This window comes from Eptesicus fuscus, chromosome 3 (genome assembly GCF_027574615.1).
Source record: "Eptesicus fuscus isolate TK198812 chromosome 3, DD_ASM_mEF_20220401, whole genome shotgun sequence".
NCBI classification, from domain to species: domain Eukaryota; kingdom Metazoa; phylum Chordata; class Mammalia; order Chiroptera; family Vespertilionidae; genus Eptesicus; species Eptesicus fuscus.
Window position 1 is genome coordinate 10,102,137 of NC_072475.1, and position 24,272 is coordinate 10,126,408.

Here is a 24,272-nt window from a genome sequence, read left to right on the forward strand (position 1 = left end):
CCCAGAGGCCCTGAGATGCCCAGGACTACCTCAGGTGTGCACAATGATAAGGCCAAATGCTCCATGATGCCCACTTCCAGCCATGAATAGACCTACGCCTGTAGCATGCACTGGCTACCTCCCAGTGAATTGCATATTCTCTGCTCATACACATGCTTCATTGTCCCATTGGGCTAAACTTACAAAACTCAATTTTGAAGATTGGATTATTAAAATTTTCAAGAAGACAATAGCAGAGCATTAAGCCAAATGCTGGGCCCCTTCTGAGAGTGGGACCCTGAACAACGTCCATGAAGTCAGTCATGCTTTCAGGTATAATGGAAATTATGCTTCCAAATTGGAGCTGTATCATTATTAATTCAGAGAAACCATTCATTCTTTATTAATATGCTAAGTTTATAATCTTTTATATGGTGCCATTTCTATTCATAATGATGAGATCAAATGGAACATTCAATAGATTGCTTTTGCAATTAGACATTTATTCTAAAGGAATAATATAAAAACCACTTTGAAAGTCCATGGTTGATAAAATATATTCTTTTCTTGATTAAATATGTATTTTCCTATAGGGAGTTAAAGATACTTAATAAGTTAAACTTGGGCTAATTTTTTTTTTTGAATTTAGAAGCCTGAACCAGGCCCTGAATAAATATTGGATGAGTGAATAAAGGCCTTCTTAAGGAAAAGGTGGAGAAAACCTCATCCCAAGGAAGCTGGAAATTGGGCCTGCTGTTCTAGGTTGATGGTGTTGTGAGTTGAGATTTACTTTGGAAGCTCGTGAAAAGGCAAATACCCATGCTCCTCTCCTCCCCATAGGGTTGTGACAACAGATCTGGGGTAAGACTCAGGGATTTTTATATTGAATAAAAATCAGGTGATCCTGATTCAGGTGGTGGATTTACCAGCAAATTCAGTATTTTAATTCAGCATAGGGATTCCGAACTTTATCCCTTAGCAAAGCTAGATCAAAAGATGAACAGACCAATAAATTTTCTACCTACCAACTTCTGGCTCTGAACTAAAAGAGTTCCTTTTATCTCCATATGTTAATATTGCTATGGTCTTCCACATTTTTCTAGGAGCATAACTTCATCTGGAAAGGTGTCATGACAATGGGTTATGCTTTTGAAAGACATTCTTAAATAGGGTAATTATAGGGTAATTGTGTGAAAAAGAAGTGAAGGAAAGGAAGAATGAGGAGAACAAAGGAGAAGAAATGAAACTCCAAGACTGGCAAGTTTGGAAGAAAACATTAATTCAATTGCATATATTTACTGTATGCCTATTTTGTCCAAGGGCATTGGGCCCTGGGGAATTATAAATAAAAAAGACTCAGTTCTTAGAAGAGAGTGCCTATGGAGGGAGTGAACAGGAACACCTGCTGTGCTACTTGTCTTTGTAAATAATTTGTGACAATTGCTACCTGAGCAAGGTAGTTGGATTTGGTGGTTTAAGAATCATCTTGATTGACAGGTGTCTCTGAGTTTCCTACTAGTAGTTCCCAAATGGCCGGTTTCAGGATCAACTAGACAAAGGCTAAAAAGCAAATTTCTGGGCCCACTTCAGGAGGTCTGGGAATCTGCATTTCAGTCTCAAATAATTCTGGTGCAGCTAGCCTGCATCTGAGGACCACAGTAGTATGGGTCTGGACCTAGCTTTGAACCTCAAGCATTAGAATGGAACTGAACTGAAGCTAATTTGGGGAGCATAGAAGTCCTTCTTGAACCTGACTTTCATTCCAACTATATCTCAATAAAAACGATTAAAACATTTTGGGGAAAAAAAAAGTAATCTCATAAAATGGCATCCTGAGGTTGAAGGATCCTGTTTGAATGGCATTTCCTCCCCTCTCACAGCAGTGCTGCCTACTCAACCCCACCTCTCATCCTTTTCCTTCCCCATCTTAAGAGAAGCAAGATTCATGAAGGAGAGAGGAAGATGAAGCAAGGAAAATGATGAGTCATATACAAGGTATTCTTGCCTGTGTTGTGTCTTAGTTAAATTCAAACATTTTGTATCTCCATTATTATAGGAAAAAGGTGAAATGTGCATCTTTGCCTTCATCTGGACTCTAGTTGCTACAGATTAACATTCTGATTTGAATAACTATTGTTATAAATTCAAAATTTTAGTTTGAACTTCCTGTTTAGTTTATCATTTCTTGCCAGTTAAATATATTTGATTTTCTGACCTTTTGCCTCTGTTGAAATGATTTGTAACCTGGATTATTTTAGTGTGTTCCAGTGGCTAAAAAAAAAAAAAAAAAGATTGGGGAATGAAACATTGCTGTTTTTATAGTAGGATGGCTTTTCCTGAACTCATCAAGAACTTTGGATTTCACCAAGTTTCCATTTCTAATGAGTTGTTTGGACACTAATGATTCTCAGCATTTTAGGCAAGCCATTGGTTATCTCTATTGCTGGTTTACCTAAAATTAATTTTTAAACTATGTATAATTAAAGCTAATTTAAGAAATAATACTTGAAATTAGTTTTATTTAGTAGGTTATATATATGCCTTGACATATAAAAAACTTTACAGAAATATCATTTGTTCTAGACTCAAATTTGTCAGTCAATATAATACTCTACATTTAGAACCAATGTTTACTTTATTTGTGAAATTTATTTATAAGAAGGTATGCAAGTACCTTATTGAAGGATTCAGCTGAGACTACTGGATATGTGTACATATATATTAAGGTGGGAGTCTGAGAGATTGAGAATGGGCCTGTTAGACCACAGGATCTCATCGGTGGTGATGTTTATCTCTATGTCTCCAACTCCTAGAACAAGATGCCCCAACATGTTTATTAAATAAACTTTTATGTCTCTTTGATTTAATATTGAGTGTACTTTAAATTTGATACTAAAATTGGTCTGAGAGGTAGTTCCAGGCCTCCCAGGCAAAAGGTTAGATGTTGCCAAAGTTCTTGAGAACATGTCCTGAGTGTTAGTGTTGTGCTGACAGCACACTCAGGATGTTCCCAGAAAGGTAATTCATGGAAGAACAACAAGGTAGAACACTGATATTCAGGAAGTAAAGGATTAGAGTTTATTCTTCATAATCATAATAAATTACTTGGATAAATAATTAAAAATTTATTTGACACAAGCTTTAGCTATCCACAGCTAAATGTAAGACCCCAACCTCATGGATCTTATCAATTTGGTTAAACTCAAGCCAGACAAATTATCTATTTATTTATTTTTTGTAGGCACAGAGCTAGTTCCAGGGCAAAGCAATGCCATTAGGTAACACATCTTTCTCTTTGTGCCTCTTCTCCCTTCTACATATTGTTTATTTTCTCCTTAATTTGGAAATGATGAAGGTATAGAAATGTTGCCCCTATGAAAGGACCTTATAGTTTTGTGAAGCCAGTGCTACAGCTAGTTTCACATAACAATATAATAATTCTATATAATAAAGAGATAATATGCAAATTGACCCTCACGTCCTTGCACAAGATGGCCACCCCCATGTGGTCAAAGATGGCTGCCACAAGATGGCCGGCAGGGGAGGGTAGTTGTGGGTAATCAGGCCAGCAGGGGAGGGTATTTGGGGGGGACCAGGCCTGCAGGGGAGGGCAGTTGGGGGCGACCAGGCTGGCAGGGCAAGGCAGTTGGGGGCAATCGGGCCAGCAGTGGAGCAGGCTGGCAGGGGAGTGGTTAGGGTGTGATCAGGCTGGCAGGCAGGTGAGCGGTTGGGAGCCAGCAGTCCCGGATTGTGAGAGGGATATCCCAGATTGGAGAGGGTGCAGGCTGGGCTTAGGGGGCCCCCCCCACCGCCCCAGTGCAGGAATTTCATGCACCAGGACTATAATAATAATAATAATAATAATAATAATAATAATAATAACTTTACATGTTTACACATTTTGAAATGACTAAAACTTTAATTTTCAAGTGTTTTAATATTTAATCAAATATATAAAATTTAGCTGTTCCTCTCTATTGAGCTGGTAAATTATAAGACAAGAATGTGAAACAAGCCAACAATTTTAGTTACCCAGTGGTCTTCAAGAAATATCTGTTGACTGGATATTTACACTGCCAGAAAAATTTCTAGACTTAAGTTGAAAAATTGGCATATACCATGTCCTTAAATAAAATGATCTCTTTGCTATATTTTTATATGACCTTGATTTGCACTGACTCTTTTTCTGTATGAGGAATCCCAGAGATTTTACTAATGAGCTCATAAGTTTCCAGTCACTTAAACATGATGAAATAGAGAAAGAATACTGTTGGTTGCTTTTTAAATAGAAGGTGTACTTTCTCATGGGAAAAATACCACCTGAGAGGTACAATTTCATTTTGTACATTCTACCTTCTAAATGTTACTTTTTATGCTGTAATGAATTCAAGAGGAAACTCTACCCTTTCCTCTAAATGACTCATGATGTAATGCCTTTACAGATTAAAAGCACAATTTGACTAATGGGTCTCATTCTTACTTGAAAGGTTTTATACATTTCATCACATTCACCCTATTGGACACACTGCAGACTACATAACTTGTTCTAAAAATAGATTGTATGAAAAGGGTTGATTCAAAAATCAGAGGTCTCATTCTAATTGAGTTCTCCAGCTTGGGATTTAACCATTAAAAATGCTAAATTATAATGTCATGTATTATGGCTGGGCAGAGTGTAAAAAATAAAAGCCATTGACAGCATTATGGGATTGTTTAAAGTAAAGATTATCACTATGAACTGTTAGATTAGAGACTGTAATCATAAACCAGATGGCAAAATAGTCATAATGCCTATTTTCTGATATATTGCTTATTTTGATTTTTAAATGGCTAGTAATTCATATTTGTTTTTGATAATAAAGAGGTCTGTTTAGATAGCTGGCCATATCTGTTAAATCAATTGAGACTTAAAGATGCTGAATAATAAAGTAATTAATATAAAGGGCAAAAGGTAAGCAAATAAGAATGGAAAGAAGGAAGGAAGACAAATGGAAGTTTTAGGTGAAAATGGCAAAATAGAAATAGATTTTGATTATAATAAGGGTACTTAATGTTATCAATTATTTTTACTAATTACTTGTGCTGTCAGGAAAATCAAAGAAGCAAGCAAACACTGGAATAATATAAATGCAGGTATTAATGTTCCCATTCCCATGTAGTTAATTTAGTGGTTTTTTTTAAGTAGCATATTTCAATTTTGTATTCCCTTGTTAAACATTTTTTCATTAGGCATAAAATATGTCATGTTTAGGAATTCCAGATGCTTTTTCCATTTTGCTTAGGTTACTGAAGAAATGCTTCAGTTTGGGTATATGAGGTTCAGATACTTCTGAAACATTCGAGTAGAGATGTCAGATAGACTTTTAGATATGGGAGAGGCAAAGGAAGAGAGTCTATTGGTGGCAGTCATGGAACAAGATGAGGTTGCCTAAACAGTAACAGATATAGTCTTATAAAATCTAAAAGGGCTTGGCCTAGACGGTTTAGCTTAGTGGCTAGAGCACCAGCCTGCAGTCCAAAAGGTCCCAGGTTGGATTCTGGTCAAGGGGACATACCTTGGTTGCAGGCTCTTCCTCAGCCCAAGCTCTGGTTCGGGCTTGTGCAGGAGATGTTTCTCTCTGTCTTTCCCTCTCTCTTCTACTCTCCCTAAAAATCAGTGGAAAAATATCCTCAGATGAGGATTAACAAAAACAAAAAAACAAAACAAAAAATCAAACAAACAGACAAACAAACAAAAAAACACTCAAAGGGCTTTAATGGAAACAACAGTTCATACTATATTTATATATTCATTGGAGAAAAACTCCAGCTTTAGGTCTTTTTGCTAAGCCCACAGAGCTTAAGGGAAGCCAGATCTGTAGCTGCAATGATTTTACTAGTACTTCTGCACTGAGATGAGTGATAAATATGGGCTTTCTCTCTTTCACATTCTTTGCCCCTCCTCTCGCTTTTCTCTCTTCCTTATACTGATAATTTGTTGAAGAGAATTTGTTTTCCTAATAATTGTATTTAGTCTAATTCATTTACACTTAATTTTCCATAAACAGGCAAAAGCAAAATAATATGAATAAATATCTAGTTAATAAAATGCAACACTAACAGTATTTTGTCCCACAATTTTCCTAGTCATAGCTGATAGTAAGCAGTTGCTGTTTATATTGGGTGAAATTTTTTGTATCAGGATTAGAGAGGTGAAGACCAAATGTTCCTGTCCTAGGAAACTCATAGGTAGGGATGTTCCTGCTTCCCCGGAACACATTTGGAAAATGATTTCTATTTATTATCAGAAAGGATTTGGAAATTTCTGTGAAAAGAAGATAATTTCAGAATATTCATTGCTAATTAATAGACCATTCCCAGTTGAAACAATAGAAAACTCCAGGAAACCTGATTAAAAAAAGGAAAAACCCAACCTGTCCCCTCCCTTGTTATAGGTCCTTGGGAAGGGTGGGGCCAGGAAGGGGAATGATAGGTATTCCCCATATTCATTAGAATGGAATATAAAGTTGGACACAATGTTTACACCTGAGCATGAGCAACAGTGATTCCAGTATGCACTGACCTTTAGAAGAAGAGGTGAGAGAGAGTCTTGAACAGTCAGTCCTTGGGTTCTAAGGCAAACGAGTTCCCATTCCAGGACACAGACATTATGTACATAATGAGGCTTATTCCAAAGATGGACAGAAAAAACAATACAGAATGAAAAGGAGTTGAACTCAGGAATCTGGTGTTTACATAAAATATGGATGTGGAGAAGCCAACCACAACACTTTCATAATCTCAGAGATCTAACTGCTGTCTGTGTCCCTTGCAATACTGTTCTGTTATGTACCACACGGTGCAGATGAACAAACATTGAAAGGCGGTCCTCGGCTTCAGCTATCTTATAATCTAAGACACTCACAAAACCATTTCCTGTCAGCCAGAGGACACTCTGGGATGTTAAGCTGCCAGGCTACGTTGCACAGTAAACTATGCTCAGAATAAGCAGCTCTACATGTTCGCCTGAGAACTGTCGTCTATTAACTTTAAGCAAGTTACTTTCTCTTCCTGTTGGTTCTTCTTTGTAAAATGGAGGTAATTACTTGGATAATGTACAGGAAAGCATTTTGTGCACTCAAAAGTTTTATATTGTATTACCAGTTTTGGGGGCCAAAACATCTTAATCAAATGATTACAGAACCGAGTTTGCTTGTCCACTGAAAGGGGAAACGGAAATATGGTGGCTCAAGCACAAGTGGGGGTTCAAAGGTGTCTGTCCATAGTGAAAATGGTAGAGGGGGTGGTCACTAAAAAGTTACAAATTCTCACCTACACAAAAGTGATTTAAAAAATAGCTTCTCTACACCCAAGCCTGACTATAACAGCCTCTTTGCTGCTTGTTAAGGAACCCTTGATTTTCCAATGTAAGTTAGTGTAATTACTCTGCATTTACATTTATCAATGTAGTATTTAAGTTTAACCAATTCATGATTCTCTCTTTCCCATTTCCCTTCTTATTTCTTGGAAGTAACTCAAGTCCTAGGATGGGCTTAATTATCATCTTGGCTTTCACGATATTTGCTTCTGCCATAAATGTACAAAATCTATGCAGGTAACTCTGACCCCAACTCTCTGTCCAGGATTGCACAAAGAAAGCCCTCACTGTTATTTCAATGACTGGGAGAAGAATATGATAAAAGAAATGAAAAAAATACAATGATAATTAAGCATGCAAATATTAATATGCCTCCTAGGGAAGACAATTTACTCTTTATCTGGGGCCATCAAATCACTGTGCCAAGGTCACCCTGAAGCCTGAAGTGTAGAGCCTCTAGCAGCTAACTCCCCGAGTTGGACATGACTTGGAGGGGATGTCTTCGCAGAAGAGGCCAGTGGAAGGAGAAAAGCCTCTGTTATTGCCTTAGAGATGGTAGAATGGAGCAGTGAGTAGCAGCTACCTCTCTCCGTCAGAGACAGCAGGGAGATTAAGAATAGAGGTGGCAACTGATGGCTATAGCCACATGGTGGGAGCAGTAAGGAGAACTCGCTCGAATTGGCCTTAGAGCAGATCATTGTTTCCCTCAGGGATGTGAGAGACTCAAGCCAAGGAAAGCTTGATGGTGAGAAATGTTTAATGCAATGCAATTCAATTCACTTTGCCTCTCATACAAAGCAGTGGTCCTCCTCTGGGGCTGACTCTGCCCACTAAGGGACATTTGGTAGTGATTGGAGACATTTATGGTTGTCAAAGCCGGGGAGGAAGGGTGCTCCTGGCTTCTAGTAGGTACAAGCCAGGGATGCAGCTGAACATTTTAACATGCACAGGACAGCCCTTCACAACAAAGAAATATTTGACTCGAAATACCAGTAATGCCAAGAGTGAGACATCTTTTTAAATTTTTTTTTATTCTTTATTGATTAAAATATTCCATATGTCTCCTTTTTCCCCCTTTGACCTCTCCCCGGCCATCCCCCTCCCCCCTCCCCACCCTGCTTTCCCTCTGAGGTTTGACAGTCTGTTCCATGCTTCTGTGTCTCTGGATCTATTTTTGTTCATCAGTTTATGTTGTTCATTATATTCCACAAATGAGCGAGGTCATGTGATATTTATCTTTCTCCGACTGGCTTATTTCGCTTAACATAATGCTCTCCAGGTCCATCCATGCTGTTGCAAATGGTGAGTTCCTTCTTTTTTTTTTTATTTTTTTTTTACAGCAGTGTAGTATTCCATTGTGTAGAAGTACCATAGTTTTTTTAATCCACTCATTTGCTGATGGGCACTTAGGCTGTTTCCAGATCTTAGCTATTGTAAATTGTGCTGCTATGAACATAGGGGTGTATATGTCCTTTCTGATTTCTTGGGATATATTCCTAGAAGTGGGATCACTGGGTCAAATGCGAGTTCCATTTTTAATTTTTTGAGGAAACACCATACTGTTTTCCACAGTGGCTGCACCAGTCTGCATTCCCACCAGCAGTGTAAGAGGGTTCCTTTTTCTCCGTATCCTCGTCAGCACTTGTTGATTTGTTGGTGATAGCCATTCTGACAGGTGTGAGATGGTACCTGTTGTTTTGATTTGCATCTCTCAGGTGATTAGTGACTTTGAGCATGTTTTCATTTGTCTCTTGGCCTTCTGTATGTCCTGTTTTGAAAAGTGTCTATTTAGGTCCTTTTCCCATTTTTTGATTGGATTGTTTATCTTCCTTTTGTTAAGTTGTATGAGTTCCCTATAAATTTTGGAAATTAAACCCTTATCGGAGATAACATTGGCAAATATGTTCTCCCATGCAGTGGGCTTTCTTGTTGTTTTGTTGATGGTTTCTTTTGCTGTGCAGAAGCTTTTTATTTTGATGTAGTCCCATTTATTTATTTTCTCCTTAGTTTCCATTGTCCTAGGAGCTGTATTGATAAAGATATTGCTATGACGTATGTCTGATATTTTGCTGCCAATGGATTCCTCTAAGATTTTTATGGTTTCGTGTCTTACATTTAAGTCCTTTATCCATTTTGAGTTTATTTTTGTGTGTGGTATAAGTTGGTGGTCTAGTTTAAGGGTGAGACATCTTGACTCAGAGGAAGATATTTTCAAAGGCTGAGGTTCTGCTTACTGTCCACCTGATGGAGTGAAAGGGATTTGAAATACAGATAACTTTTTTTTTTTACAATGTTAGGCAGGAAAGTACCTATTATGAATATTTAATACAAACTCAGATGCTTAATTCAGACTATGTCTATTTAATGTTTTAAAAATGAGCAAGAAAAAATGGCAGTCAGTGATTAGAGAGTTCTTTATAAGTTGCCAAAGAATCAGAACCCTGCAGTCCTAACTAAATATTTTCCAATTTTGTCTGCTTACCAAAATTACCCAGAAATTCCGATTCAGTAGTTTAAGTAAGAAGTTCAAACATTTCTATTTTTCAAAAGATCTAGAAAACACTCTGATGCATGGCCAGGGTTGAAAACCCACTGTTTCATAGTCACATGGAGAAAGCTATACTGATTTAAATAACATTCTCACTTTTGTGCTTCTGCTTACAACTTAATGGTTTAGTGGTTTTAACTGGGAAGAGAGGGTCATAGATATGTAGAAATGTATCCCACTCCTCCTTCATTTTGAATAGTATTCAGAGCCTAAGTTTCAGAAAAATTACAATGGTTTTGGGATATAGAGATAGATATACCTACAAAACTGTTCCTCTTTCTTGCTTTTAAGAATGAATTCTCCCAGCAAAAATGTGTGGCCCATTCAGACTTAATGAGATATTCAGGCAATCTACTTACGACTCTCAAAAAAAAGTTATCCCTTGTATATCCCCCTTTACCCTCTTGACCCTTGTATGACTCCCCCATCCTGCCACATTTGAATAAAGTTACTGATGAGGAAACAGGGTACAGAGATTAAGGTCTCCAGGTTACACAGGAAATCAGGGGGCAGATTGGGATCACATTTCCAGCAACCAATCCAGAAATCCCACCTAAGGAGCTTATCCGGAGCTCTGTAAGGGCAAAAAACGGTGCCAAAGCAGGTTTCAGAGGAAACAAAGTACAAGCTGGTTTGCCCATTTGAAGAAAGCACACACAGGCACACATCCACAAGCATGCAAGCTTTTAGCTTTTAATATTGATTCTTTATACTGTTTGTTGTCTCTTGATTTCAATAGTTCAATATTCAAGACACTGTTGACCAGATTCAAATGAGCACAATTTTATTTTATTTTTTAAAAATACTATATATATTCTTATTAATGCTTGGTATTACTGCGTTTTGGTATTATGGGTGTTTTTGATTTATTTCTTAAATTTGTCTTTATTGTTGAAAGTATTACAGATGTCCCCTCCTTTTTGCCATTGATCCCTTTCACCCCACACCTTCCCCTCCCAGGCTTCATTCACCACACTATTGTTTGTGTCCATAGGCTATGCATCTATGCATAAAAGTTCCCCAGTTAATCTCTCCCCACCCACTCCTCACCCCCACCTTCCCTCTGAGATTCATCAGTCTGTTCCACGCTTCTATATCTCTGGATCTATTTTGTTCATCAGGTTGTTTTGTGCATTAGATTCCACATATGAGTGACATCATGTGATACTTATTTTTTTTCAATGTAAATTGTTAAACCTAAATTATATTTTTCCTAAGTCTGTTAAGGAACAAAATAAGACAATATGTGTGTGGGTTTTTTTGGTTTGTTTTCTTCTTTTTTTCTTGCTTCAAATAAGAGATGCCTTCTCTTATGCCTCCCTTCTTTAGGAGAGTCTGATCCACGAGTGTTATCAATAACCAGGCATTATGGAGGGACATCCTCAATTCTTTGAAAAACAACGCAATATTATTTTAGATTTTGCCATTGAATCCATTGCAAGCACAACTCAAGTCATTGCAAGGCTTCCTCATTTGCATGGAAGAAATGACTAAAAGTGATGAACGAGAGCTCTTTGAGAACCTTTGATGACAAGTTTATTGGGAAATGTGAATAAGGAACGGCTATCATTTCTGTTTCTATAAACCATTGCCATGAAAAAGATGAAAAACATGATTGCACCCAGAAGAGCTTTGCTTTTACACCAAAGAATGAAAATAGAATAAAAAGACAAGTCAATATAAACATTAAGTGTTCCAGATGAGTTTTACCACATGACCACAGAAGAGTGAGATGGGGTTCCGAGGAGTAAATGACAGAGATTGAAGAAATTTCAACTGCAAACATCTAAAAAGGATGTCACGTTTTGTCTCGTGACTCTGGAAAAATTTATAGTCAAATGCCAAAGACAGATGGGACCATCAAGATCCTACTCTTGTGTTATTTACTCTGAGACTGATGGGCAAGCAGGATAGTCTGTGGGTGAAAATTTGCTTATTCACTCTGTAGGTCTAAAAGTGAGCATAATCTAAACTTTATCACTTTTTATAAAAATTCCAGGCATATTTGAACATGTACGAAATATAGATTACCTAGAACAGGAGTCACTATAACCTGTTTATAACCTGTTTAATACTGTAATTTATAGATTTATTTGTCAATAGAGAATTAAGGGAGACCACAATTATGAGCTGCCCTGTAGAGCTATTAGGTAGAGGTAGCTCAGAGCTACTAACCGAGAGTAGAGAATTTTTGAACCTGGAGATGTTCTTGAAGACAATGTAGCCAAACAAGTAGGAAGTGTCTAACCAGAGCGGAGGGCATTTGGAATGTCTAGTATCAGGAGCACATTCAGAGCTTCTGGGCACGATGTTCCACTTTTGAATGCCTTATCATGCAAAGCCTCACTCTTCTGACTCATCTTAGCGTGTTATGTTTGAGAGTACTCATGTCCAGACCACTGGGGGAGCTTTCTTTGTATGTAAGCTTAAGTGGAAGGGATAGAGGTTCTTCCAGAGGCCAGGAAACAGTGATTCGTCTCCAGAAAGCCTGATGGGATTAGAGTCCCAGAAATGCGGATCAGAGCCTAGAGCCAGCTACCGAGACTCTGAAGTGTAGCTTTAGCTTGGTTAAATTCTTGGTGGAGCCTATGGCATCAGAAAAAAGGATTGCGGTCATATAACAATGATTATCTTTGGTTTCAAAACATTTACTTTCAAAATGATCTTCAGGGGCATGTAATCCCTGTGAAATTACAGTGTAACTTTCCAATCAAACTGTATGCGATCATCAAAGCACAGAAAGGAGTAAGAGCTGTAAGCCAAGCTGGTATGAAAACAGTGGATTCTAGTAGTAGCTCATCCTCCACCAACACCACGTGGACAGTCAAATCACTAAGCGCCCATGTGTCCTAGTGTCTTCAGCTACAAATCAACGTAGTATCATGCACAGCTATCTCAGAAGATCTTCTGAGGGAAAGACTAAGGAAGCATTTTTTTTTTTAAAGGACAAGTTGTTTACTAAAACACATAAAAGTATTTAAGGGTTGCTGCTGGCCTACACATGAAGGCATATCATTTCCATGGATACTGCTAAGTGATTTTTATATTACATTACTTTATACACCGGCTATCTGTTGTATGAAGTATGTGACCTAGAGCATGCTTTGTTAGAATATTTTAATAATAAAATAACAGGAACAGTAATTGTTATTTGTGAATTTTGAAACGCTGTGGCAGATACTGTGACAGCTATTTTATATGATTGCATTTATTCCTACAAGCCATTGCGAGGCAATCTGCCGAGGAGATATTGTGATCGCCAATGTTAGACTGGGGCTTGGAGAATTTGGAAAGGTGGTCAGCCAGTTTATAAGTGGTAAATGCAGAATTCAAACCCACCTCTGACTGATTCCAAAGCATAGGCTAACCCCTACAAATCCTAACCCCTAGGACCTCAGAAGGTAACTATATTTGGAAATCAGGTCTTTAAAGAGGTAATTAAGTTTAAACGAGGTAATTTGATTGAACCCTAATTCAAGATGACTGGTGTCCTTATAAGAAGAAATTTGGACACAGACACACACAGAGGGAAGACCGTGTGAAGACATAGGGAGAAGGCAAGCCAAGGAGAGAGGCCTCAGAAGAAACCAACCCTGTCAACACCTTACTATTGAACTTCAAGCCTCCAAAATTGTGAGACAATAAATTTCTGTTGATTAAGCCACCCAGTTTGCGGTATTTGTTATGGCAGCTCTACCTGGTTAATACTCCCACCGTTATATCTTGTCAGTTCATTAGAGTGGAAAGCTGTCCAGCCTGATCTGAGAAAACCATCTGGTCAGAGACAAATGTTCGGAGTCTCGTCCCCTCCATCTCAGATGTGTTTACACACTAACCTTGTCTTTCTTGCCTTTGAAATTTGGGCCCCAGAACAAACGCATGTAGAGCCCACTTGAACCCGTCCTACGGCTTGGATCAGGAATCTAGCTCAGTTTAGCCAAGTTGTAGCTGACACTCAGACCTCTGAGAAGAAATTATCATTGTTGTAAGGGACTGACATTTGAAGTGGCTGTTTTTTGGTGCAGCATTACTGTGGCAGTGGCTGATGCATCTATTACCATTTTGTCCCGTGATCTCTATTAACACACTGTATCTGGGTCATGTTTGTGTAATGAAAGCTTCCGTGGGTTTTTCTGTGTGATTTGGAAACAACTCATGCCAAGCTTCCTCCAAATATTTCCCACATCCTGGAGTTAGAGTCTAGAGATTTATTTAATTAAGTGTAAATGTGCTCTGGTCTTCTGGAATCTCCTTCTGCAGGGGAGCTTAGGCAGAAGAGTAACTTCCGAAGACCAAATAAGCAAATGTCTTCTTGCTATGAGTTGTTAAGCAGCTTGAACAGGATAGAAACCGTCAGAGAAGAAAGGTATTCTAGCCTTGGTCAGTTGCTCAGTGGTTAGAGTGCCGGCCTGTGGACCAAAGGGATCTCAGGTTCAATTCTGGTCAAAGGTCATGCACCTGGGTTATAGGTTCAATCCCAGCTCTAGTTAGGGTGCATGTGGGAGGCAACTAATTACAACTAATTAATTGTCTCACTCATATTGATGTTTCCCTTTCTCTCCCTCCCTTCCATTCTTTCTAAAAAAATAAGTGGGAAAAATATCCTCGAGTGAGGATTAAAAAAAATTAGAGATATTCCAATTTGCAGTGGAAAGGCTAGAACAGGGAAATGAGCAAGATCAGAGGCAAACTTCATGCTCTTTACTATTTTGTTTTTGATCAAGCCCAATTCTGGAATTTTTAAATATCCATTGAAGTAGAATGAATAAATAAATTGTGGTATATTTATACAATGGAATATTTTATAGCACTTGTTATAGCTTTAATTGGATTTCCCTCCAAATTCATATGTTGAAGTCCTAACCCCGAGAACCTCAGCATATGATCTTATTTGGAAATATGGTAATTTCAGGTGAGGTCATACTGAAGTAGATTGGGCCCCCAACCCAATATGACTGGTGTCATTATTAAAAACAACAACAACAAACAAACCTTGTAAAGAGATATATACAGGGAGAATGACAAGTGAACGTGAAGTCAGAGAGCACAATGATACATCTATAAGACCAAAGATTGCCAAGAAACCACCAAAAGCTGGGAGAGAGGCATGGAGTAGATCTTCCCCCACAAGGAATCAGCCCTGCTGACACCTTGACTTTGGACTTCTAGCCTCTAAAATTGTGAGACAATACATTTTTTTAAAGCCACCCAGTTTGTGGTTGTAGTACCCTTAGGAAACTAATACAACAATCAAATGAGCATAAGTTTATTGCATATAACACAGATGATTCTATTGACTCTATTTTAGAGGGATAAACCTAGACATTAAGAGTACATACCATCAAAGTTAATTTCTATCTATTTCAAACACAAGAAAAATGAACTTATAATGTTTTTTTTAGGGCAAGAGGAATAGTATATGGACTAAGGCATAGGGAGATTTTCTGGGTACTGTTACATTCTATTTCTCGACCTTGTAGTGGGGACATGGTGCATTGATTTTGAGTTAGTTTATTGAGCTGTATTCTTATGATTATGGTTTGCATGCATACTGAATGTCAAGAGAATATTTAAAAAGAGAATATTTAAAAATATGAATGGGAAGAAGCAGTGAGAGAAGAGATTGAAGCTAGAGGATTTGGAAGCAAAATTTGACGTTGTCAATAAGTACATGAGAAGGGGGCATGAGATGGCAACTGGAGCACAGGGGACGGTCGATTCAGATAGAAGAGGCTCTTCTGTATTTGCTGAGAAGGCACTGGATTCAGAATAACAAAAGTGGGGTATGTGAAGTTTCCACTTTACCAGCGTTCTCTTCCTTCCTTTGTCTCAAGTAAAAATTGAGTTTGGTATTTAAAAAATATTTTTGGCAAGTCCGTTTGCATTTTCTAAAATTTATTTAAAACGCCATTCATTTTCTTGGCACAGCCAGGGAGCCCTGTGTCCATATGACATGACTCCTGTTGCTATGGTAACTGGATGTTTACTAGAGAAAATATTACCCGTTAATAATAGCCTGGATGGAAATAATAGCTACTGCTAGGCCTTCAGAGTTGCACACCATCAATTTCCAATTTGCTGAAATAGGTGCAGTTGGCTTTTTTGAGTTGCAAAGTATTACTTTTTCCAGGCCTCCATGATCCACACATCACAGGCCCACACCCACACATCCATGTGCTTATAAGGAATGTTCTACTTGTCCAAAATGATGATAGAGGGAAGCTGTTATGTTGGGGCCTTGTCATAATTTCAACAGTAGAAATAATGAATAAATTCGAAGGGTAATATTTATTGGCTTTAGTTAATAGTGAAATCACAGAGGGAATAATCACTGAAAGACAGTATAATTCATACTATTTCTTATCCTCAATCTTTTCCAGAATCTTGTTTCCAAAGGGCAAACCAACAAGCAGATGTGTTGAATTACTCTGTCAAAGATCATGCCTGTGGCCCTGGCTAGTGTGGTTCAGTTGGTTGGAGCATCCTTCCATGCACTGAAGGGTCATGGGTTCGATTCCCGATCAGGACACATGCTCAGTTTGTAAATTTAATCCCCGGTCAGGGCATGTGCAGGAGGCAACTGATCTCTCTCTCTCCCTTCCTCTCTTTAAAATAAATAATAATAATAATAAAAATAGTAAAATCATGCCTGTGAATAACAAAAATGCCTTTAAGATATTCACTCAATCTCTCCCTGAGTCTGGGCTCTTCCTCCCTCCCTCCCTCCCTCCCTCTCTCCCTTCCTCCCTCCCTCCTTCCCTTCCTTCCTCCCTCCCTCCTTTCCTTCCTTCCTTCCTTCCTTCCTTCCTTCCTTCCTTCCTTCCTTCCTTCCTTCCTTCCTTCCTTCCTTCCTTCCTTCCTTCCTTCCTTCCTTCTGCAAATCCTTGTTGAGCCAGTCATTAACCTAATTCTTAGGGAAACAGACCCTGCCCCTGCCCTGAGAAGAGCTTGATATATAGTAAATGCAATATTTTGATGAAGTCACCCCTCCTACCACCAGCCTTCCCACTGGATGCCAACAAAGAGTGCAGCTGGAAGGACACAGCTCATGTCTCAGGTTCCATGTCCTCCCACAATTGGCCACCTTTCATCCACATGTTGGAAGCTGTATGAGAGTACGGGGGTGGGGGTTGTAGTTTGGTGCCTAGGCTTCTGGGAGGGAAATTCCCTCCTCCAAAAGTAAAAAACAAACAGCACCCCTGAGAGTCTAAGCATATGTTTCCAGAAAAAACCTGGAGAAACATTCAGTTACCATGACAACCAGTTCTATCACATTTCCACAAGGTCAATGAGGGTAGGAAAATCAGTGAATGGACCAGTTTGACACTGTGTGGCCATGAAATAAGAGTTGGAGGTCATCTTTAGAGGTTGGATCTCTTCCTCTAAGCCAGTGGTTCTCAAAACACGTAGTTTACAAGAGAATTTCTGGGCGAGGAGCAGAGGGGTTAAGAAGTGAAGAAATTCAGATATTCAAACCCCATTCCTAGATTATGGTTTAGTATTTTCAAGAGGAGAGCTCAGGAATATGTATTTTAACTAGTCCTTCCACTTGTTATGATGATGATGATGTTCCCTGGTCATGTACCTGCCAAAGAGACAGATTGGTGTTTTAGATAAAACTTTCTAATGTTGCCTTGGCTGGTTTAGCTCAGTGGAGCATTGGCCTTCAGACTGAAGGATCCCAGGTTCGATTCCAGTCGAGGGCACATGCCTGGGTTGTGGGCCTGATCCCCAATGGGAGGCATGCAGGAGGCAGCCAATCAATCAATAGTTCTCTCTCATCATTGATGTTTCTCTCTCTCTCTCTCTCTCTCTCTCTCTCTCTCTCTCTCTCTCTCCTCCTTTCTCTCTGAAATCAATAAAAATATTTAAAAAAACCACAAAAAAACTTTCTAATGTTGGAGGGAATATGAAGTGGGGGAAACTGCGAAGCAAGAGAGGTCAATTAGAAGAATAATGTTCCAGGTGCTAGATAAAAAGCCCATGTAGCAGCGGTAGGTTTGGAGAGGAAGGATGGGCTCTGGAAAGATGCAGGACTTAGAATTAATGAAACTTCAAGAAAACATAGGTCAGGAGGTAGAAGAATTATAAGCCTGATTGCCTGGGGAGAGAAGTCACAGCACAGGATCTCAGCTTTGTATTTATTTGAAAGACAGAGTCTGTCTGGACTGCCTTCCATCTCAGCACCTATCCACAGCCATTAGGGTCTTAAACAGACAGAGTTAAAGTGAGTGAAAGAAAAGCACCACACCTTCTGAATCTGAGGGACATGCATACAAGGTAATACCAGATGTGGACTCTTAAAGACTGTAACACATATAGAACTGGGACGATTTTTAGATTTCATTTTTGTTTGTGTGTTTTTCTATGTGAGCTTGGTGACAGCTTATGCCAGGAACCAATCAAGGAAGGATCGAGGAGGACAGGGTGGAGGCCAGAAGGTGGGAGGCCCCTGGCCATTAACATGCAATTGTTTTGGGGTGGCTGAGGTAGACACACTGATTTAGCTCAAACAATTTCAGAGGACCTAAAATAACTTTGGTTGTACTTTATTCTGCTCTTTAAGAGTTCCCTGCTGGTTATAGCAAAGAGAGTAACAGCAGTTCTGCAATGATAGGTCCAGAGTAAGGAGTAAGGGTAAAGGCAGCAAGTAGCCAGAGGGGTAGTCATGAACACTTAGCAATGGTACAATTGGCAGGGTAGGGATATAGGATGTGGTGATGGGGATGGAGGAGAGCCACAGCCTGTAAGTCTTGCACCAGAAACCCTATGCCATCATCTCCTCTTTGCCTCCTCAGAGGCTTTATCCCCTGTCACTCAACTTGAGAGAGACAGTGAGGAGAGTTGGATGGCAGTTTGGTGTCAGCTGGACCTGCCTGCAAATGTGTGGGACCACAGAGTAGAGAATGGATTGCACTTATTTAGGAATGTACATCATTTCCACTGTTTGCTTTATAAGCTGCTTACTAGATAATTAGTTTATGTAGTAGCTAGGATGAAAGTTAAGGAAATGGGTACTGTCAAGTATATTGTTTGTTCTAAGAGGTGAAAGAATGAATGGTTAGTTTCAAAATAGATGCCTTGGATCCTTCATATTTGTAATGAACATCTATCCCTATTTTGGTAGTTTGTCTTTAGAAGAGAGGTTGGCAAAGCACAACCTGTGAGCCCAATCCAGCCATGTCCATTTGTTCACATATAAGACTGCTCTTCCTTACGACAGCAGTTTCATGGTTGATGTGACTGGCTGGTCTACAAAGCCAACAATATTTACTACCTGGCTTTTTTACTGACAAATTTTGCAACCCCTACTTTAAGAGTCTTTTTTTTTTTTTTAAAAAAGCTAGAGTCACTAGGATATCTTTCTCTAATGATTAATGTCAATGAGAAAATAATAAAATTTGATAATTAAGGTGACTGATGTTTGTAAAATGCTTTACATAAATATCTGCCTCATGATCCCTGTGAAAGGACTTGGAGGTAGGTATTCTGAAACCTATTTCATGAATGAATAAATGGAGAAGGAGAGTACAAGCTTTGTGGGTGGCTCTCAATTTGGGGAACCTGAACCAGCACCCCAATGCCCTGAGCCCAAATTCATGTGGTTTTCATTATTCTAGTTCCACCCCAGAGCTGAATGTATCAACTTATAGGGGAACTCTAGTGTAATTGCCAAAGTGCTGAAAAGACCTCTGAGCCCCCAGACATCTCAGCCCAAATCCCAGCACTAGAAATACATTGCTATGGATCAACAAGTTCCTCTTTGGAGATCAACAAGACATCATTGGAAAGTGAGCATGTTACGTTTGGCTACAAGTCACTTGCAATTTCAGACAAACACTTTTCTTTTTATTTTTTCTTTTCTTTTATTGTGAATACATTTCTCCTAACAAGGAGATTTGATGCCCAGTGGGGAAAGGGAACTGTGGGTGCAAGAAGAAATATTTCTTAGTGTGGCCATGCATAGAGGGGAACAGATCTGCGAGGAGACATAAGGCCGTCAGGAGACATGAAAAAGGTGTCTCCAGAAAGGGCTAAATTTACGCTTCTCCTAACTCTCAGTTCTTCTGGATTAAATTGGTGTTGTAGTGAGAGTCGTGCTTAAGCAAATGGATCATGGGTCTGACTTACTTTAGTGACTCTTACATTCTTATCATCTTTTCCCTGCTGCCTTAAGACCGACCTTGTGTTTTATTCCACTGTTGCCTGGATGCTTGCAGCCTGAGTGCTGGCAAGCTTTCCTAAGATGAGAAGTTTGGTTTTGTGAGAATTCTAGAAATGATATATCACTAAGGAGGTTTCTTGCCACCAGTATCCCTGGAGCAAATTTGTGGATTAAATATTCTCCAACAGATTGTAAATTTTGGAGATGGCACTAGCAAAGAGGAGAAGGGACAACAGCGAATGTCAGGACCACATGGGCTCCAGTTAAATTGTAGTCAATGTGATGTTTTGTAAGATCACTGTGTTCTCCGCTCAGAGATGTCCTTGGGAGAGAGGAGAAATACTGCCTGTTTCTTTTGTGCCAAGTAATGAATAATGAAGGGGGCAAATGGAGATGAAAATCAGTTTTAGATTTGAATATTGTCAGAAAGAAGCTAGGATTTTGATCCTTTATGTTGGTGGCATTGTCTTAGCAAAGTGGAAAGAATGCGTTTTTCTGTCTCCTTTTGCATTGGATGACAAAAAGTGGTGTTCAAGCCCCATGTGTATGTAATAGGAAAATTTCCATTTTTTTTTTTTTAAAAAGAACGATCTGTAAATAATAGTTGAAATACATGCCCTGGAAATAATGAAATTAACTTGGTGAGTAGGTTAATTTATCTAGTTACATTACTAAGTAAATACAAAGATGCAGTTTTTATAAATGAAAACCAATAACCATTACATTTATATAATGGTGCCATCTGTCCCAGTTTTCCTTTTAAATTTCACTAATGTGTGCAGCTCTTCCTTCATATGGTAGAGAGAGAACTGAACTGGGTGTGGCGTTCTTTGGGCTCCATTTGTGTTCTTACTCATAATCAGAAGGATTTAGGTAGATCATTGTGATATTCTTTTTTTAAAATTTTTAAATTTATTTTTAAAGAGAGAGGAAAGGAGGGGGATAGAGATAGAAACATTGATGAGAAAGAAACATCATGGATAGGCTGCCTCCTGCACTTCCTTTCCTGGGGATGGTGCCTGCAACCTGGGCATGTGCCCTGACTGGGAATCAAACCCGGGACCTCTTGGTTCCTGGGTTGACGCTCAACCACTGATCCACACTGGCTGGGTAATCATTGTGTTTTTCTTATTTGGTTTGCTTATCTGCACAATGAAGAGATTGAATTGGACAACTTCTAAATTTTCTTTTGCTTCTTAGGATGTAATTCTCTGCTTCATCTGGGCCACGAACTCTGAATCTTGGTTTCATGGAATTTGAAGATGGGTAGGTGAGAGTCTCACCTCTTATCCAAAATATCCCTGACAGATTGTTACCCTGATTTTTCTTGTTCACCTCAAGAGACAGAGAGCCTGTTACTTCCAAGCTCAATGCATTTATGCGGACCTAATTAAAAAATATTTTTATTGGCTGCACCAAGACCTGGCCCATAAACGTGTCTCCTGCACAGCAACTCTTCCTTTATAGACAAAGAGAGCCCCCCCAGTGACACCAACAACAATCAAGACTTAACTATACAAAGGAGGACCAAGATGGAGGCATAGGGCGGAAGCCTGATTGTTGCCTACCACAACAACTTTGAGACTATGACAAGAGAGCAGAGCAGACACCATCCAAGACCACCATAGGGCTGGCTGAGTAGATGCTCTACAACTAGAATAAAAGAGGGGGATGTGGGATGATGCTGATGCCGGTGACCCAAAGACCACACTTTAAGAACTACAGCTCAGGCGACACAAAAGAACTATGGCTCAGGCGATACAACAGCGGCCTGGAACGTGCTCGGCGCAGTTCCCCCGGCGGTCTCCGGCTGAGGGGACGGCTCCACTGGCAGCCAAGCACGGACAGACGAGCCCCTATGAGACATGGGGTGGGAGACTCCGCGCTTGCTGACCTCTGAGTCCGTCAAGAATCTCAACGCCCCGGAAGCGGCCAGGTGCGCATGCTCGGCGACCGGCCACCGATGCAGACCCAAGGGCCGACACAGCGACGCCAGACTGGCCCACCGCCATGCACCGGGTGCACCGGAGCTTTGCCGAGCCGCCGCCCGACGAGTTCTGCAGCAGCCATACTGGAGCTCCGGAAGGATGGCCAGGGGAATTGCTGAGGGGGGATTGACCGGCAGGAATTGGGATCGGGAAGACGGGGCCCCGCTGAGACCCGGGTGCGGGCGGGGTTGCGCGCCTCTGGGCTCGGGTGTGGTCACACGCCTCTGGGTATAAGTGAGGCCTCACGTCCCTGGGTCTAGGTGAGGCCACATGCCCCTGGGTCCAGGTGAGGCCGGACTCCGGGTCCGGGTGAGGCCAAGTGCCCCTGGACCCGGATGACGCTGGATCCCGTGCCCGGGCGAGGCCAAGCGCCCCTGGGTCTGGGAGAGCCCACACACCCCTGGGTCCAGGCGAGACCATGTGTCCCTGGATCCGGGTGAGGCCGCGTGCACCTAGGCCCGGGTGAGCCCAAGTGGCCCTGGGTCTGGGAGAGGCCAAGCGTCCCTGGGTCCGGGTGAGACCATGTGTCCCTGGATCCGGGTGAGGCCTCGGGCACCTAGGCCCGGGTGAGGCCACGTGCCCCTGGGTCTGGGAGAGGCCAAGCGTCCCTGGGTCCCGGCGAGACCATGCGTCCCTGGATCCGGATGAGGCCTCGTGCACCTAGGCCCGGGTGAGCCCAAGTGGCCCTGGGTCTGGGAGAGGCCAAGCGTCCCTGGGTCCGGGTGAGACCATGCGTCCCTGGATCCGGGTGAGGCCTCGTGCACCTAGGCCCGGGTGAGCCCAAGTGGCCCTGGGTCTGGGAGAGGCCAAGCGTCCCTGGGTCCGGGTGAGACCATGTGTCCCTGGATCCGGATGAGGCCTCGTGCATCTAGGTCCGGGTGAGCCCAAGTGGCCCTGGGTCTGGGAGAGGCCAAGCGTCCCTGGGTCCAGGTGAGACCATGCGTCCCTAGATCCGGATGAGGCCTCGTGCACCTAGGCCCGGGTGAGCCCAAGTGGCCCTGGGTCTGGGAGAGGCCAAGCGTCCCTGGGTCCGGGTGAGACCATGTGTCCCAGGATCTGGGTGAGGCCTCGTGCACCTAGGCCCGGGTGTGCCCAAGTGGCCCTGGGTCTGGGAGAGGCCAAGCATCCCTGGGTCCGGGTGATACCATGTGTCCCTGGATCCGGATGAGGCCTCGTGCATCTAGGTCCGGGTGAGCCCAAGTGGCCCTGGGTCTGGGAGAGGCCAAGCGTCCCTGGGTCCGGGTGAGACCATGTGTCCCTGGATCCGGATGAGGCCTCGTGCATCTAGGTCCGGGTGAGCCCAAGTGGCCCTGGGTCTGGGAGAGGCCAAGCATCCCTGGGTCCGGGTGAGAACATGCGTCCCTGGATCCGGATGAGGCCTCGTGCACCTAGGCCCGGGTGAGCCCAAGTGGCCCTGGGTCTGGGAGAGGCCAAGCGTCCCTGGGTCCGGGTGAGACCATGTGTCCCTGGATCTGGGTGAGGCCTCGTGCACCTAGGCCCGGGTGAGCCCAAGTGGCCCTGGGTCGGGGAGAGGCCAAGCGTCCCTGGGTCCGGGTGAGACCATGTGTCCCTGGATCCGGGTGAGGCCTCGTGCACCTAGGCCCGGGTGAGCCCAAGTGGCCCTGGGTCTGGGAGAGGCCAAGCATCCCTGGGTCCGGGTGAGACCATGTGTCCCAGGATCCGGGTGAGGCCTCGTGCACCTAGGCCCGGGTGAGCCCAAGTGGCCCTGGGTCTGGGAGAGGCCAAGCATCCCTGGGTCAGGGTGAGACCATGTGTCCCTGGATCCGGGTGAGGCCTCGTGCATCTAGGCCCGGGTGAGCCCAAGTGGCCCTGGGTCTGGGAGAGGCCAAGCTTCCCTGGGTCAGGGTGAGACCATGTGTCCCAGGATCCGGGTGAGGCCTCGTGCACCTAGGCCCGGGTGAGCCCAAGTGGCCCTGGGTCTGGGAGAGGCCAAGCATCCCTGGGTCAGGGTGAGACCATGTGTCCCTGGTTCCGGGTGAGGCCTCGTGCATCTAGGTCCGGGTGAGCCCAAGTGGCCCTGGGTCTGGGAGAGGCCAAGCGTCCCTGGGTCCGGGTGAGACCATGTGTCCCTGGATCCGGGTGAGGCCTCGTGCACCTAGGCCCGGGTGAGCCCAAGTGGCCCTGGGTCTGGGAGAGGCCAAGTGTCCCTAGGTCCGGGTGAGACCATGTGTCCCTGGATCCGGGTGAGGCCTCGTGCACCTAGGCCCGGGTGTG

At 42.0% G+C, this 24,272-nt stretch overlaps 1 long non-coding RNA gene across 1 annotated transcript in view; it reads left to right on the forward strand.

Moving 5' to 3' along the window:
* The first annotated feature begins 295 nt into the window (after positions 1–295).
* LOC129148546 (uncharacterized) overlaps positions 296–24,272 on the forward strand; it is a 70,641-nt gene continuing 46,664 nt past the window's right edge. Inside the window, exons 1-2 of the long non-coding RNA XR_008555507.1 lie at positions 296–312; positions 1,860–1,974. This is a non-coding gene — a long non-coding RNA (uncharacterized LOC129148546). The remainder of the gene's footprint in view (positions 313–1,859; positions 1,975–24,272) is intronic.